Source organism: Eubalaena glacialis, chromosome 1, assembly GCF_028564815.1.
Source record: "Eubalaena glacialis isolate mEubGla1 chromosome 1, mEubGla1.1.hap2.+ XY, whole genome shotgun sequence".
Taxonomy (NCBI): Eukaryota; Metazoa; Chordata; class Mammalia; order Artiodactyla; family Balaenidae; genus Eubalaena; species Eubalaena glacialis.
Window position 1 is genome coordinate 62,774,744 of NC_083716.1, and position 15,840 is coordinate 62,790,583.

Consider the following 15,840-nt stretch of genomic DNA (forward strand, 5'->3'; position numbering starts at 1 on the left):
GAGCTTTTCTTTAGCACTCGGTGCAGCTGCTGCATTTGCTGAGGGCTGCACAATGAGGCGTGTTGCCTCATTCTCCCAGGAAGTTTTAAGAGTCTCTGGCCCAGGGAAGAAGGACATCAATAGGCTTTCAGAAGCTTCACCAAGTTCTTTTCCCAAGGAACGGGATCTGAACCTGGATGCACCACGTCCAGAGCTTGTTAGCCTTGGAGGCCAGGAATGATATTCGGATTTGGCAACAATGTCCCTGGGTTTTGCCCAGGCCGGCCTAAATGGGCCTCATTGCTTGCCAAAGTTGACCTGTGGTCCTGCAGCCCCATACTATGGCAGGTGAGGCTTCCCGTCACAGATGGGGAAACTGAGGCAGAGATGAATTGTGGACAGAACTGGTTTGGGATTTCCTGCTTTGATTGTGGAAGTAACTCTGTTATCTTAAGTAGAAACAGGGAGAGCCTGGAACTTTCTATTTTACTTTTGTTCAGCTTCACTAAGGCCTCCCTCTCAAACCTTTGAATAGCTCCCCACTGCCTTTAGAGCAAGTCTGGCTCCTTACCTTGGCCTCACAAACCCCCAGGGCTGGCCCTTGACTATCTCTAGCTGCACCTCCCTCCCAAAGCCAGGAGGGGAAAATCACAGATGGTTCTAATTACCTCTGAAACGCTCTTAAATTTTCCATAAAGTACAGTATGCCTGGCTTTGTGTATACAACTTTGCACAGTAATATGTATGTAGATGTGCAAAATATATACAGCCATGTACAGTGGATCATAAAGAGAACATCAACAAAGTGTAAGCATATAATTTACAGTATTTTTAATCACTCTAAAGAGAAGCAGACACATAGACGTGGAAGTGAGACTGGCAGAGGTGACAGCAGATTTCTGTCTCCTCCCATCTGGTGCCATCTCTAGGGCATGAAATCCTTGGCCCCTGGGGAGGAGAATGGGGGCTGCTTGCCCTCCTTAAAATGCTCTTTTTGGCTTGGATTTTTCTTTCCAGGCTGGTATAATTGACTTTGTCCAGGTGCCCTGTGCCCCGTGGGATGCTTTTCCTCTGTGGTCTCAAGTGTCTTCCCTTCCAGCTTGCTCCCATCTTCACACAGATTACTTTTCCCAGATGCCCTTCTAGCTCCTTCTGACTCACACTCCAAGCTTGTCTCAGCTCAGGGCCCTCCAGGAGCCCCTTTTGAGCACACTTGGGAAGCTCCATGTTCCCTGGCCGGGGAGTGCAGGGCCAGGGAGTCCAGTCCAGAACTGCTTGCCTTTGAAGCCAGTGCTCAGTTCCCAGAGCTGTGGATGAGTCGCTCTCTTCTCACTTGATGTATATTGAAATTATCCTATCCTGGGTCTGATGCTCCATCAGTTTGTAAACTCCTTCAGAGGTCCTATTTTAAATCTTTAAACACCCACCACCACAAGTACCCCCAACACACACACACCCCTAACCTCTATATGTTAGATACATATGGTATACGCTCAACAAGCATTTGGCCCAGAATCGAATGGAAGTAGAGCTCGCCTGTGACTCAAGGTCAATGTGATGTCAGTGAGAAGTCTCCCTTGACCCCTATCAGGCAGTGGGGAACTCTACTTCCCCTGAACTCTGATAGCGTGTATTATTGTCACAGAAAGTTAAAACTGAAAGGGGTATTTCCCTTCTTGTCAGATGAGAAGGTTAAAGGGGGAGTGGCCTGGAATGGGAACCAGATCCCATCGTCTGCTGGCTTCACTGGCCCTCTCTCTTGGTGGCCCCATCCCTTCTCCTCTGTTGTTTCCTTTCAAAGCATTCATCCAATATGTAATTATCCATGTGTTTATCTGTGTGGATGTATAATGCCTGTCTTTCCCACTAAACTGTAAGCTTGCCAAGGTCTGTATCTGTTTCATCCCAGAGCTCCAGTGCCCTGCACAAAGCCAGGTCCCCAGAGTTCCCAACACATATATATGAAAAAGAAAATGAGTGTCCATGTGGCCTGAGAACCTCCTTCTACTTCTCCAGGGCAGCACTGAGATTGGCTCAAAAACTGCGGAGTTGACAGGCCTAGTGCTCCTTGTCAGGACCTCCAAGGCAAACACCCTGTCCTGAGCTTAAGACCTAGGAGGGGAGATAAGACACCGTGTGAATAACCCTAACGCAAGGAAGACAGCTGAGCTGGGAATGATAGTCAGACTTGGTGTTGCAATCAAGCAGTGGTGTGGAAGGCAGATCAGAGGTTTGAGACCTGAGGCCAGGAACCAGTTAGATAGTGATGGAAAAAAACTGAAAAAAAAAACCACCTTGAGTGTCTGTGGCAGGATAACAGTTAAATAAACTATAGTACATCCAAATCATGGAGTATTATGTGGGTGTTAAAAAGAGTGAGGTCAGTTTTGGAAAAATGCCCGATACGTTGTTAGGCAAAAAGAACAAGTTGCAGAACAATTTGTAACCTCTAATCGCATTTTGAAAGAAAAACAGAGGACACTCCCCTGCAGACACACACTTACATGTGCAGAGAAAACATCTAGAAGGGTACTGGAAAAACTGCCCCCAGAGGTTATCTCTGAGGGATGGAGGGGTGGGAGAGGCTTTTAGTTTTTCACTTTATACCTTTTTTTTTTTCCTTAAAAAGTAAGGTTACCTTTATTTTACTTTGTAGAAACACTGGAAATTGGATTTTTTTAAAAAATTAATTTTATTAATTTATTTATTTGGCTGTGTTGGGTCTTTGTTGCTGTGCACGGGCTTTCTGTAGTTGTGGCTCGTGGGCTTCAGAGCACAGGCTCAGTAGTTGTGGCGCACGGGCTTAGTTGCTCCGCGGCATGTGGGATCTTCCTGGACCAGGGCTCGAACCCATGTCCCCTGCATTGGCAGGCGGATTCTCAACCACTGCGCCACCAGGGAAGCCCTGGAAATTGGATTTTTACCATGAGCTCATATTACTTTCACAAGAGGTTTTTGTTTTTTGGCTATTGCAGAGGTGGGGTTGGGCTGCAGCAGTGGAGACCCAGTGAGAAGTACTGCAGCTCCTGGACAGATGGGGGAAGGGTCTGGGAAGGCTCTGTGGTTCCAAATGGGGAGAAGTGAGGATGGCTGTGGAAATGGAACGTGGGAAGCACAGGGCAGTGTAGGGGAGGCTCATTCAAGATGACTGACCTCCACAGTGCCTGTGACCCTGGGTAGGGGACAAGGAGCCCAAGACCAGGAAACCTTAACTTTTGGGAACAAGGGCAAGGAAAGGAAGGAGGTCGACCTTTAGGACCCTACGGATTCCTTGGCTGTTTCACCATCCTTCGGGTACAGACCGTTCTGGCTGCAGCTTGGAAACAAACAGAGCAAGGAGGGGCCAAAGCCAAAGGCGGCAGGAGCAGTCTGCCTTTCACAGGGCACGGTGGTGCCGCCTGGGTCTCTGCCCTCCTGCTGCTTGTTCTTGTGGTCTCACGTCCAGGCTTGGGTGAAAGGCCAGGGCTTCTGGCCCCTTCTGGAGGCAAAGCCCCTGACTCGGATCAGGAGCAAAGGAAACCAGAACAATGCTGTTCATGGAGAGATTGGGAGAGAGGGAGCTGAGTTGGGGCAGGAGAAGTTTCTTGGCTCAGAGAAGCCAATACAAGCCTGGAGAAGGTCAAAGATGAGGAATGTTCTGTGATTTCTAAGACAGCAGCTCATTTATCTCAGAAACACTTGCTCTGAGCCTGAGTCCAGTGGTAATGCTGCCACCATGCAAGCTGGGTAAACCCTCCTCAGAGGGACTGTGTTTGGAGTCATATCTCCAGGTCTCCCTCCAAAAGTGCCTGTGAAAGGCAGGAGGGAGACGTCTGCCCTGGGCCATGGGGCACTTTCATGGGGGTCTATTCAGTCAGCACTCCAACCTCCTCAAGGAGGTATTCTTTTACAAAGCAGGAAACTGAGGCTGGGGAGGATGGTGCCTTGCCCATGACCACATGGTTAGGAAGTGTTAAAACTGGGATTTGAACCTGGGTGTGCCTATGTCCCACTTATAATTTGGTTGCTTGGAGCTCAGAACACATTTTCCCAACAAAATAATGCTGTAAGTAGTGGTTTGGTTGCCATAATGGCCTAGCTCACCCAGGGTATAGCCGGAATTAATTCTATGTTTCACTGCGGTTGTGGATGAATCAGGCTTCTGCGGGCTAGCCTGGAAACCCACAGAAGAGGGAAAATGCATTTCAGGGTGTGCCCGGCTGGGAACTCTTGCCCTTACCATAGCGCCTGATTCAGGGCAAGTAGGGAATGTGGTGGCTCAGGGAGCGCTTGTCCATTTCCAGAGCTCTTCCAGCAAGCCCTGGTGAGTTCTAGCTGTTCACCGGAGGGGGCAGAGCCCTTGGCAGGTTTGGGCTTTCTAAGACAGGGAGTGTTACGTGAGAATGTGCACTGATTTTCAGACTCTGACCATCTTAGGCTTTTCTCTTTCTTCCTTACACTGCCTCTCAGCTTCCTGCAGTCATCTTCCATCTTCTTCCCCTAGGATGGAGCACTAAAGGCAAGATCTAGGGTTTATTTTCACAACTAAATCTGATGTCTGCCTATGAAGTAGGTGGGTGATAATGACTGCACAGGGTTAGGAGTGAATGGAGATCAAAGCAGCTGTTGAGGGCTTCCCTGGTGGTGCAGTGGTTGAGAATCTGCCTGCTAATGCAGGGGACACGGGTTCGAGCCCTGGTCTGGGAGGATCCCACATGCCGCGGAGCAACTAGGCCCGTGAGCCACAACTGCTGAGCCTGCGCGTCTGGAGCTTGTGCTCCGCAACAAGAGAGGCCATGGTAGTGAGAGGCCCGCACACCGCGATGAAGAGTGGCCCCCGCTTGCCGCAACTAGAGAAAGCCCTAGCACAGAAACGAAGACCCAACATAGCAATCAATCAATCAATCAATAAATCTTTTAAAAAAAAAAAAGCAGCTGTTGAGAGAAGCAAGGATCCATCAGAGCTTTTAGAGTGACTTCAGGGAGAGCAGTCATTCATTCAACAAACATTTGCTGTGGGTGTGCTGGGCACTGTCCTCCTCCCTTTCATGGCACTTCTGTTGCCAAAAGAATCCTGGGAATGACTGACTGTGGGTCTCAAACCCAGAATCTTAGCATTGGAAGAAGTCTTTTCCCAGATGGAAACTGCAGTCATTCATTAGTTCAGGAAGGTCTAAATGTCAGGCTAACTACTGAGAATACATAAAGCCTGAAATTGAGGTCCAGAGGGAGGTCGGAAGTGACTTCCCAGTATCTCAGTCCAGGGTCCCAATGCCTGGACTAGTACCTGCCCCTTCTGGCCACACCCATGGCCTTCCTGCCTCAAGATATATCCCAGTCAGCTTTTAGGATTCCTCTGGTTTGGAGTCTAGGGACTAGGGGAAGCCCACAGAGAAGTAGTAGGATTCCTTTTTTACGGACAATAACAGTGCCTGGGTTCTCCCCTGGAGTGAGAACTAGATTTCCCACTGGTGGGGTTCGGAAGACATAGAAGACTTTTCTCAGTTCTATCAGTGAGCCGCCTGATCTCTAAATTCCAGGTCTTCATAAGCACTGTTACCTTTGCTTGAAGCTCCCTTTCCCAGGCTCCTCTGTCTGGCTAATTCCTAACTTCCCTTCGGGTCTCACTTTGAAGAGCTCTCCCTCGAGGACTTTCCTGGGCCCCCAATGTTCTTAGGTCTCCCTGCTCTGTGCTCACCCACAGCACTCTGGACTCCACCTAGGATAACCCTGGACCCTTGGGATTGTTCTTGCTTATTGAATGCCTTTCTTTGCACTAGACTGTGATCTCTAGGAGGGGTACACACCGTGGCTGCCTTTCCTTTGTTTGTACATTTGTTTTTAGCAATTGTGTGCCCTTTATCAATCATTGCTTACTTAGTACACAGTAGGTGCTCAATGTGCAGTTGGGAAAGACTGTGATCCATGGCTACAGGCAAGGCCTTCCGGTGAGTGACTTCCACTCAGGTCGTTCAACAACCGTTTATCAAGGACCAGCATACCCATAGGATGCAAAGATGACTTGGAAAAAGAGGCTCACCATCTAGTAGAGGAATTGATGATCCAGAAGCCAGTTTAAAAACTGCAAAAATCTCTTCTAACCAGAGAGTTCAACCCCCTTCCTGAGTCCCTTTCCCTCTCTCCTGGCCCATTGATTCTTGGCTACTTGGGCTGGGGCCCAGCGTCTGCCTCTGAGTTTCAGGACCCTACCCGGGCCCAGAACAATCCGGGCCTAGTGTGGGGCTGCACACAGGCTTCTGGTGGCAGGTCCAGGGAGCTGAGGCACAGGGCAGACAGAGCACTGGGCTCTCCAGTTTCCTCTGGTCAGCTCTACACCACATGCCAGAGCTTTTAGCTGTTTTGGAGAATTCGTTAAGAAATCACCTTACTGTCAAATTCATCTGGAGAGAAACTTTGAAGGTAAAGGCTTACATTCATTTCGAGGGTTTGAAGTGCTGGTCTTTAAATAGTTATCCCTAAAGTGTCAGGAGATCTGGGTCCAAAAACCTTGAATTACTGACCTTGGTTGTTCCTCCCAATTTCCCAGAGCCTCAGTTTTGTCACCTGAAGGAGGTTTTGTCATGAGGAACATGAGATGCTATTACGTGACAGTGCCAAGCAAGTCGAAGATGCTTCAGGATGAATGGGAAGGTAAGTGCCCACAGTCTGGTCACTGGAAGCTCACCCAGTAGGGAGGGCACAATGGAAGTGGCCTCCTGGAGTCCTTCAGTGGGCTTTACGCGGTGCAGGTGACCTAAGGCTGAGGCTAGTGAAAGGCAGCACTAGGACCCAGGGGCCGAGTCTGGAGCCGGCTCAGCCGGGTAAGTTCACAGCCAGAACACAATGTTCTCAGTGTACCCACAGGAAACCCTGAAGAGGAGAACTGCACATGGCCTTCTGCTGGGTGTGTTCTGGTCCTAGCCTTTTATTCTTTTTCCTAACCTCAGTCCCCACTTTCACATCCTGTAACCTGCAGAGCTGCCCGCCCCGCCCTGGTGGGCTGGTCCCAGGCCCCAGGAGAGCAATCAATGCAGGAAGCCCAAAGCCTGGCTGGCCTTCACCATTTTCAAATAAGACCGTTTGCCTCTAACCTTGGTTTCCTGAATCAGCCCTTTGTGATGGAAACTTTTCACAGTGCGGAAGGCAGACACAGGGGACAAAGCTGAGTTTCTAGCCGAGGCGAGGGTCTTGGCTCACATGCAGGGAAACAGCTGATGCCTCTGAACCACCTCCACCCTTCCTCCCTGAAGTCCAGGCCCCACCTTGGACGGGGTGAGGGCCTCCACGGCTGCTGCATAAATCAAAAGGAACTGGGAGCTGCCTGGGGAACCAGGGCCAAGCTTGGAGCAGAACATCCTATGATGTGGTTCCTAGTTTTTATTTCCACGAATGCTATAATATGTTGTCCCACCAAGCTATTTTTATTGAATGAAAAAATTTTTAAAAAGCAAACCTCTGCAAAACCAACAGCCCTCCATTACAGGGAAGGACAAGGTGAACTTTTCACTTCCTTCCCCGCAGCCTATCAACTCATCTGCGGTTTGGTGTCACCCACACTTCCATACTATATTCAATCTCAATTTTTGCCTCCTCATTTTTGAAGCTGCGAGAGCAAGGCTCTTAAACCCATGTTGCTCCTGCACGTTGCATGAGACCTTCAAAAGAGTTTTCTTAGTGAGTTCTCACAACTGATTGCAGAATGGCCAGGTATGGAGGCCAGATGCCAGCCCTGAGGCAGACACAAGCCCAGAGAGAGTAAACAGTCGGGGAGAGTCTGTGAGCAGCCAGCAGCACCCAGCCGTACTCTGGCTCCCTGCGCTACTGGGGGCTACAAGTAAGGAGCAAAGCTCTTCTTTTATAACACACCACATATCTGCCTCCTTAATGAGGGGCCTGGCCATTGAAAATAAACCCCAGTGCTTATATTAAGCTCCATTAATAGGGCTCCTTCCACTCTGGCATTTCAGAGTCTTTTTCCAAATATTGGTTTGTAAGAGAGTTTTAGTGTGTCCTCACCCCATGCCTATAAAGAGATTCGACTGGGTGCTTCCCATACTTATCCAAGCTCAGGGATTCCTTTCTTGGAGAAGGAGCTTCCCAAAGCTGGCAGTGCTGCTACTCCAGGGAAATCTGCACAAAACTTGCAGCCCCCAAAGACCTGGGTTCTAGTCTCAGTTTTTCCAATTTGCTGTGTGACCCTGTGCAAGTCACTTTCCTACTCAAGGCTTCAAGACCCTCATTTATAAAAGTAGAGGATTTGGTTAGACATCATTGCTGTTACAGGTGGAATTGTGTCCCTCCTCAAAATTTACATGTTGAAATCTTAACTTCAGTACCTTAGAATGTGATCTTATTTGGGGATAGAACTCAATAGAGGTAGTTGAGTTAAAGTGAGGTTCAGTAGGGTGAACCCTAATCTAACATGACTGGTATCTTTATAAAAAGGGGAAATTTGGACACGGACACATGCATAGAGTGATGATGATGTAAAGAGACATTGGGAGAAGATGGTCATCTACAAGCCAAGGAGAGAGGCCTGGAACAGATCCCTTCCTGCACAGCCTCCAGCAGGAACCAACCACGGTGACATCTTGGACTTCTAGACCTCAGAACTGTGAGACTATTAAGTTTCTGTTTAAGCTGCTCAGTCTGTGTACTTTGTTATGGCCGCCCTAGTAGGCTCTTACGGCAGCCCTAGCTCAAATGAATACAGTTGCTAAGGCCCTTCAGCTCTTAGTCTATGGGATTCTTTCCTGCCATTCCTTGGTGGCTTCTTCTGCCCCACATGGCCTTTCTGTCACCCTCTCCCAGTGAGTAAATGACATCATGTGTGTGAAGTGCTTGGCACAATGCCCCACATATAGTTACTCCTCACTATATATTAACCATGATGAGTCCCCAGTGCCTGGGTATGACTTGTACCTACCCTGAGAGCCTCTGTGCCAAAATGAGAGGTGTGGGTGCTGAACCCAGGCCCTCATGGTCACTCATGCCTTCATTACTGAAGCCTTTCCCATCCCCCTTGGCAGCTTTTAAATTGAAGAGTATTAAATTGGCACCTTCCAGGAGCCTAACTCTCTTTCATGGAAAGTTCATTTTGGCCACAGAGCCAGCAGGACTCAAAAGAGACTGCAGAGGCTCAGAATGGGAGATGGTTTCTCTGTCCTTGGACTCAGTGATCCCCGGGGTCACGAAGAGCCGCAGAACTCTGAGGCTAAGGGCCTGCCTTCCTATTTGCCTAATAAGGATGCCCCTTGGCTGCAGCATAGTGGATAAGGCTTAACTACAGGCGCAGCCAGAGCTTATGCTCCCAGACAGCAAGGCGCTGCCCTCCTCCTTGGTCCTCCATCCCCCCTTCTGCTGCTTTTCTAGCTCTCGGAATGAATACTCCACTGTACTGAGAGATGGCATGGGGACGATGTCCTGCTTTCTTCCTGGCTCCTAAGTCCATAGGTCTCTGGAGGCCATAGCACCTGGTCCTCCAGCTGCAATCTCAGGCTGGCTGGGAGAGTCTGATTTTCCTTTTCATGATCAGGAGTGCTTTCAAAAAGCACTCTAGCCTTGAGCATTGAAGCGGGATCACAGAATGAGCCTTGAGTCTTCTCTGGGCAGTGACACTGGTCCAGGATAGAAAGTCCTAGGTTGTCCTCTAGGCACTATGTTGGAGAGCTAAGTTGCCCTGACTTCACAGAAGAGTCCAGATTTACTATATTTTGGAGACTCTGCAGAAAGTTACGTGGGTAGAGTCTGACTTCAACAGCCCTCAAACATGACCTTTGGGTTTGCTAAACAGATGAAATGCCCATGCTTGTGTGGTTTATCTTCAAATATATGCCTGGAGATTTCTGAGAACAAGGAGGGGGAGAAAGGGTGTGGGATTTTACTTCAGGCCTTCAGGGCCAGGGAAGGAAGGAGGAGAAACCATTTGGGGGGAAAAACATCTCTCCGCAATGTCCATATACTTTATATTTGATCCCTTCAAGCTGCCTCTTATCCTGGTTTGGCTCAGAGCCCAGAAGGGAGGCTCCTTCAATAATTCTGAGCTTAGAACATCTGCCTTTCCCTAAAAATAAGTAAATAAATACAAATCTGTAAATACTTACTTTCCAGCCAGAGCAAAAATACTGTGAACAGTACTGCCTAGTGGCCTGTAAAGATCACCTCTGATGCGTTATACCAGCCTAAGGGTCTAACCCTTCCAGGTCTTGAGGAGCCTGCTTCCTAAGTTACTTATTGTAAAAGTCAGGAGTGTTGGCGTTTTTCTTAGGTGTACCCTGTCCGTGTCAGAGAAATGCTCTTTTGATGGAAAGTAGAGCACGGTGAATGAGGCTCAAAACAATCTGGTTCTTGCTTCCTTCTCCTCAGAGGTTGCACCCTTCCCCTGTTTACGTGCTCAGCTCCAGCCACACCAAATGACTTGGAGTTCCATGAATGTGGCCCTGCCTATGCACGTGCTATTCCCTGTACTTGGAATGGTTCTCTGGCTTATTCCCCTCTAACCCCAATTGAGCAGTCATGCTGAGGCCCAGGCTCACCTTCTCTAGGAAAGTTTCCTTGTTATTTCCCTTTCTTTCCCACCTCCAAGACTTCTTGGCTTCCACAGCACCCCATATAGACCAGAGTCATGGAGTTATGGTGCTGTATAGATTCCATATGTCTGTTTACTTGTCTGCTTTTTCATTGGTCCAAGTGGTTTCCAAACCTGGCTGCAGGAGAGTCACACGAGACCCCCAGTCATAGACCTATTGGACCCCAGGAATGAGGCCAGGGAGTATTTTTATTAAGCTTGGTTCTGAGGCACAGCTAGGTTTGGGAACTATTGCTCCATCTTTGTATTTCTATTGCCTACATATTACCAGAGACATAGTAGGCCCTCAAGAAATGTCTGACCCTTCTAATTTCTCTCTGGTAACTTCTTCTTGTTTTCACTTCCTTCCTTTGCTAGCCCTAGACCAACAATTTGCTTACCCCCTTGCCCTTACTGGGTAAAACTGTAACCACCAACTATTCATTTTTTCCATTCCTTCTGCCAGGCTGCTAGGAGCTGCTGGTATACTTCCCCAACGATTGGTGCCATTGCAAATTCAGGGACTCAAACTGGAAATGGCCCCTGAATGTGCTTGGCAATCCTCTGACCCTGGTCAGCTCCCTCCCATTCTTCACAGGGACCATTCCCAAGCCCACTGTTCCTGCTTCCTCCTGCCCCTGCCACAGGCCATACACCAATTTGCCGCCTCCATCACAGAGAACATAGAAGCCATCTGATGGGAACTCCCTTAACTTCCTGCCACCTCACCTACACATTTACCCGCATCAGCACTATCCTTTTGCCCTCCTTCCCTCTAAGGGTAATCACTCCACCTGGGCTCTGGATCCCATCCCTTCCACTTCCTCAGGGACCTTACACCCTCAATTATACCCTCTTTCTCTTTGACCTCTCCCCAGAACAAACGTCTTGACTATGTGTCCTCCTTTAACCATCACCCTCTTTGTCCCCCATTTTTGCCTCTGCTTCCCACTGAACATCTTAAAGATGTTGCCTAGATTTGGCCCCATATTTTCGCCTTCCACTCACTCTCCCAGCCACAGCAGTCTGGCTCTGCCCCCACTGTACCACTAAGGTGGCTGCTCTTGAGACAAGGTCACCAACAAGTTCCTTGGTAAAATCCGAAGGCCTTCTCCACCCGTCAGTTAATTGCTTGGCTATACCAGATACTGGTATTTGCAGCAGGCTCCTTTTTTTTTTTTTTTAATAAATTTATTTATTTATTTATGGCTGCATCAGGTCCTCTTTGCTGCACGCGGGCCTTCTCCAGTTGCAGCGAGTGGGGGCCACTCCTCGCTGCGGTGCATAGGCCGCTCATTGCAGTGGCCTCTCCTGTTGTGGAGCACGGGCTCTAGGTGCGTGGACTTCAGTAGTTGTGGCTCGCGGGCTCCAGAGCGCAGGCTCAGTAGTTGTGGCTCATGGGCCCAGCTGCTCCATAGCATGTGGGATCCTCCTGGACCAGGGCCCGAAGCCGTGTCCCCTGCACTGGCAGGCAGATTCTTAACCACTGCGCCACCAGGGAAGTCCAGCAGCCTCCTTCTTAAAACATCCTTTCTCCTGGTTTCCCTGATACCACATTCCTCATTTTCTGGCTGTCTCTGGTGACTTCCTGCCAGTTGCTTTCCTGGGCTCCTCCCCCTCCTCTTCCTGTCCCTTAGATCAGGGGTCCCCAACCCCTGGGCCACTGTACCGGTCTGTGGCCTGTTAGGACAACAGCAGATGAGTGGCGGGCGAGCGAAGCTTCATCTGCTGCTCCCCATCACTCGCATTACCGCCTGAACCATCCCTCCACCGCCATCCGTGGAAAAACTGTCTTCCATGAAACCGGTCCTTGGTGCCAAAAAGGCTGGGGACTGCTGCCTTAGATGCCAGGGTTCCAATTCTCTTCTCACTCCGTGGGCTCTCTGGGCAATACCATCCATGCCCACCTTTGGTTGCATGTCTCTAGGTGGGTGAGTCCCAGATCTAACTCTAGCCCAGCTCACTCTCCTGAACGATATGTAGACCATAGAGTCACCTGCCTACTGGACATCTCCTTGAGCCTGCTCCTCTCTCTGTACTCCTGTCTCCGTGAATAGAATCCAGTCCGTCGGCTACTGACACAAGAAACCCGGGTGTCCTCCCTGAGTTCTCCAAGTTTGACCAGTCACCAAGTCCCATATATGCTACTTCTTGAGTGACTCTCAGATAAAATCTATCATCTTGTCCTTATACTCTATGAATCAGCCATAACAAAGCACCTGCAGCCCCACAGAAGCACGATGTCCTTCCTCACTCTTGAGCCTTTGCGTATTTTGTTCCTTCCATCTAGAAAGTCCTTCCTTCCCACCCCACCTACTTGTTCTTCAGGTCTCAGCCTAAACACCATCCTCCTAGGAAGTCTTCTCTGACCCCTGCTCAGCTGGATTAGCTGTCTCTGATTTTATAGCATTTCATGCTTTCTGTTATCAGAGTTTTTTACACTGCAAATTACTCTTTTGTCTTTCTTAATATATTTATAAACTTGAGGCTGATGACTGTGTTTTGTTTGACAGCATACCCTCAGCATTTAGCAGATGCTAAACACATAGTAAGTGCTCAATAAATGTCTGTTAAATGAGTAAAAGACATTTGGAAATAAACATCCTCTCTGTTGTTGCTGGTAATAAACTATATTGTTTCATTACCTTCCCTAAAGAGCTTATATTATAAAAATGAAGTTAGCGGATTCTGGATAAATAGTTCCTCTAGGGAGACTTGACAGGCTGCAGAAATTAAAGTACCTGGAGAGGTGGAGACCAGCTCATGGATGCTGACATGTGAAACTACCATCAGGCCCATGTGCAGGAGCCTATGAGAAGGGCAGCGGGCCACCAGCATTATTTGCCCAGGCTCCTCCCATGGCTGTTTTGGACACAGTTTCCATTTGTTCCACAGCTTCCACCTGTCAGTACAGCATTACAGAGAACCCTGGGCTGAGCTCTGGCTTATTGTCTTGGCTCTGCCCACCACCTATCTCAATTACGTTAGGCTTTTCTCCACTATGGATGCTGCACTGTAAATAGCTAGCACAGCTTCTAAAACAGGGTAAACATGCAACAGATTCATACATTCATTCACTCAGTAAATACCTGTAGCACACCTACTATGTGCCAGGTAGTGTTCTAGGTACTGAATATACAGCAATGAATGACACAGACAAGGTCCCAACGTCCTATTTGTCAACCAGGGGGGATGAACTAGATGATCTCTAAGGTCTCTTCTATTCAGCTCTAAAATTCTCAGACTCCCTCTTTGACCAGATGCAAATTAACAAGGCAGGCTAGTGGCAAAGCATCCTGCTCCCGCCTCCTTCTCCCATTCTTCTTCACCCTTGGTGCCATCTCCATCCCAAACTCAGCTCTGGGAAACAGGAGAAGATCTGGTATCATCTGTACTCTGCCTGCAACCCAAAACTTTCCCATGTATCTGTTAGTTAAGCCTTTTATCTCTTTTGTGGAAAGGATCTGTCTTGGTTGGAACTTTGGGCAATTACAAGGAGGCCAGGCAAGATATTTTAGGCAAAGTTAGGTGCTTTGGCAAAAGGAGAGGGAGAGGCAGAATGGCCTCCTCCAAGTGCAGTATCTCTTGGGTTTGCCTGAAAGGGAACCACATCCTTGGGCAGGTTCCTCCTCTTTGTTGTGGATGATAGGCATCTCCTGGTCCTATCTCCTTTCTTCTACCTTTGGTTTGGCCTTAAGGTCCAAAGTTTCTACCACTTCAGTGTCTGGTGTTCTGATCGGGAACAAGAGATTCAAGGCCTCCCAACCATTTGGGGGAAGGGAAGCCACAGGCTGCAAGCAAATGGACAGAGCAGAGAGGTCCTAGGGTCAGGAATGTGATTTAGAGTTCCAGACCACTGTCATTCCAGGTCAGTATCAGCCATGCGATGGCACTAATAACTAACACATTAAAGCTTATCAGTGAAAACTCAGGACTTTAATGCTGATCCTGGATAAAGTCAGAAAGTAAGATTTTTGACTACATAAAAGTAAAACCAGCTTTATTTATTTTTTAAAAAATATTAATTTATTTATTTGGGTCTTAGTTGCGGCACGCGGGATCTTTAGTTGCAGCATGCAGGATCTAGTTCCCTGACCAGGGATCGAACCCGGGCCCCCCGCATTGGGAGTGTGGAGTCTTAACCACTGGACCACCAGGGAAGTCCCAAAACCAGCTTTATTTCAGTTTACTATTTATGTCTCATTACCATGAGACAAAACACTTATATGGAATTATGTATCAAACCAACATGAACAATTCTTTATTAACAGCAAGTTCTGCCTTCAGATTTTCTAGTATATGATGAACTAGAAGGCACAGAGACAAAGATTTGAAAGGCCTATATTATTAACTATAATTTGGATAATAATCTTGGTACCTTACCTTCTCTGTACTGGTTTCTTCAACTGTAAACTACCTGCCTCATTTATCTCACAGCGTTGATGAGCGACTGAAGACACGACATATGTGAAAATGCTTTGGAAGCTGCAAAGTGTTTTGTGCACTGAGGCACCGTTACCGTCCGCTTTCTTAGGATGGCTGTCTGTGCAGTCCTGGTTGTTAGCTGCCATCTGCCCTCTTGCCTTCCTCCTTGCTCACTTAGGTAGGTACCCCTTAAGCATCTAACTACATTTCATCATACTGAATCTTAAAAGGTTATGTAGATACTAACATATAGCTAATTCCTATCAGTTTTTTTGTTTTATAAATTTATTTTTATTTTTGGCTGTGTTTTGTCTTCGTTGCTCCGTGCGGGCTTTATCTAGCTGCGGCGAGCGGGAGCTACTCTTTGTTGCGGTGTGCAGGCTTCTCATTGCGGTGGCTTCTCTTGTTGCAGGGCACGGGCTCTAGGTGCATGGGCTTCAGTAGTTGTGGCTCGCGGGCTGTAGAACGCAGGCTCAGTAGTTGTGGCACACGGGCTTAGTTGCTCTGCAGCATGTGGGATCTTCCCGGACCAGGGCTTGAACCCGTGTCCCCTGCATTGGCAGGCGGATTCTGCGCCACCAGGGAAGCCCCTAATTCCTATCAGTTCTTAAAGGAAGAGGCCTTCATTGTACTTAAGACTCTTTATCACCAAGCACTGGGAGGAAGAAGGGAGGGTAGTGACAAGGCTTATTTCCTCCAGGTAGTTAATTCATTTTATCATTAAAAAGAAAAAAGAAGGTTTTAGGATTTTCCTTTGTACAAGGCCCTGGGTTGGGCTCAATGGGATGCCGCATGATACAACTAAAATAATCTTAGCTTTGGAGTCTGGCAGACTTCGAGTTCAAATCCAGACTCGGCCATTTACTTAGCTATGCAGCCTTGGCATGTAG

At 48.3% G+C, this 15,840-nt stretch overlaps 1 long non-coding RNA gene across 2 annotated transcripts in view; it reads left to right on the forward strand.

The window, feature by feature from the left end:
- The window catches only part of LOC133084442 (uncharacterized), a 66,780-nt gene extending 51,658 nt beyond the window's left edge, over positions 1-15,122 (forward strand). For both annotated transcript variants that reach the window (XR_009699442.1, XR_009699441.1), the window contains 3 exons: positions 6,506-6,609; positions 8,404-8,572; positions 14,963-15,122. This is a non-coding gene — a long non-coding RNA (uncharacterized LOC133084442). The remainder of the gene's footprint in view (positions 1-6,505; positions 6,610-8,403; positions 8,573-14,962) is intronic.
- Positions 15,123-15,840: the final 718 nt, after the last annotated feature.